Source organism: Dreissena polymorpha, chromosome 9, assembly GCF_020536995.1.
Source record: "Dreissena polymorpha isolate Duluth1 chromosome 9, UMN_Dpol_1.0, whole genome shotgun sequence".
Taxonomy (NCBI): Eukaryota; Metazoa; Mollusca; class Bivalvia; order Myida; family Dreissenidae; genus Dreissena; species Dreissena polymorpha.
In genome coordinates, this window is record NC_068363.1 from 31,618,181 (window position 1) to 31,620,547 (window position 2,367).

The following is a 2,367-nucleotide window of genomic DNA, read 5'->3' on the forward strand; positions in this document are numbered from 1 at the left end:
TGTATTCTGTGTTCAAATAAATCAATACAATAACAACAGCAATTATTTTGGTTACCCTACTGTTTTAATTCCTTTCAGGCACGTACTAAACTCAGAAATGTTAAATGCATGAACCGCAGATAGTCTCTTAAGTGAACACATGTTTTGTTGATTATTTTGTTTAAAGATCGATTAATTCTCTTACATTCCAAAACATACGAATATAATCATAATATTTATATTACTGATAGGTATTTGCTTTCATAGACTTATTGTGTTTACCATGTGATTTGAGTTTTAATTTAGGGGTGGGTGGTATAAATAATATATACTATACACGGGGTTGTTTCGTGATGATTTGTGGCTGAACACGAGCGATATAACAGTCATATGAGTAGTATTGTTGAATGCCGAACCAGTTTGTTCGAATACGTACACTATAAATGTTTGTTTTGGTATAATATTTACTTTAATTAATAAGTGATAAATGAAATTAATACTTTAACGAGCAAGAATATATCTTTACTATGATCGCTAGTTCATAAAAATAGTTTTTCTACCGGAACCCTGCACACGTTTTTTTATGCCCGCCCTTTTTCTCAGTTTTAATTTTTATTTACATTTAAAAAAGCTAAACTGGAGAGTGAGATTTTGGTGAGATAAAGCTGACATGACGTAAATAAACAACGACGTTTCAAGGGTGAACAATAACAATTATCTATAAAATTCATTGTGTTGTTTCATAGTTTTTAATTACTGATAATATCCAAAAACATACATAAAACAAACGTCATAAAGCCAAACATGTATTTGTTGTTATAAAATAGTTCACGTCGGTTTAAAGGTGAACAAGACATTTATCTATGTATACACCCATTATTATTCATAAGATACCGCTGTTAAAATTTGAAATATACGTGTTGTGAAAACACAAATTATGAGTGAAGTCATTATGTTTTTCATTTGGATTTTTTTCAAAAAGTTAGAATTCTGACCAAATACCATATGTTTCGTCTGTTTTCCTATGAGCTGGGCCATGCTGATATGGGTATTATGTTATATTGAATACACAATCGCGCAGTCTGGTCGGTCAGGATCTACGCTGTCCGATATGATGGCACGAAAGTTTTCGTGGTCTCATTGGTAGAAAACGTTGCTACTGACCAGACTGCGTGGATACGCAAACTTTGCTGGAACTACGTTAGAAGAAAATGACAGAATAACAATTTACACATACGCGGGTCATTTCGTACACATATTCTGTTTAATAAATCTCAACAGTATTAAATTAACACTAGTGTGTTCTGATGATAAATAATCGTTTTCTGCGAAAGTAACAGTAGAACTTTATCTTTAATTTAGAAAAAAATGTAATAATTGTTTCCATTAGATAAACATATATTAAATCGGAACTCAGGTGTTCACTACACCAAAATGTTATTCGTTGTATTGCTTGAACATTGGTTTTGCTACATGATATTTTTCTCAGATTTAATTTCTTAAGATTTATGGATATAATATCACATATAGTACGAGTATTTCTTGCGTACAGATACTTAATTATTTTTTTTGTGTTGATTATTTAACGACATCTAACCTTTACTCCTTTAGTTATTTATATATAAAAATATGTATCGGTTTTATACTTGGAATATCAGATTTCATTGAAAAAATAATAGCTTTGGTTTAAAATAACAATAGATGTGAATAAAGTTATAAGTTTAATAAATAATACAATTGTTAACCTACGGCGGATAAATACAAACCGTTTTAATACGTAAATAAGCATGGCGTTATTCGCTTTTTATGAATGCACGTGAACGTTCTTATTTTCTTAAATATAACGCAGTTCATCTGAAAGTCAACGCGAACCACAACATAAAATTGATGATTGGTTGTGAACGTATTCATACACCTAGATGTACTTCATCATCACAGGGGAATAGACAAACCTTTAATAAAATAACATTTCGAATGATAAGCTTTCTTGAAATACCGCTATACAATATTTTTCCAGATTTGTGGCGTCAACGTAATTTAATATGTCCGTACCTTGTCAAAATATAAAGAGAGCTTATAATTGTATTTATTATCAAGGTTTACATGTTTATCAGTTTGCTCCTCTCCGAAGAGAGAGAGGTCAAGAGCAACCTCCGCGCAGTGATTTGTCGGGAACCAGCATAGCTGGATCAAATCCCTGCAATCATAAGCAACCACGTGTAAGTGAGAGCAAGGAACGACAACTCTGCATGGAGATTGGGTCAAGAGGTGTGCTCCCTTCACTGCGTCGAGTGATTCAGAGTATCTTTATCGCTCTCAAGACGTTTGGTTTTTACTACACTTGCCTAGTAATCGCTGTAATTCGTTGTATCTTTTTTTCTTATTATC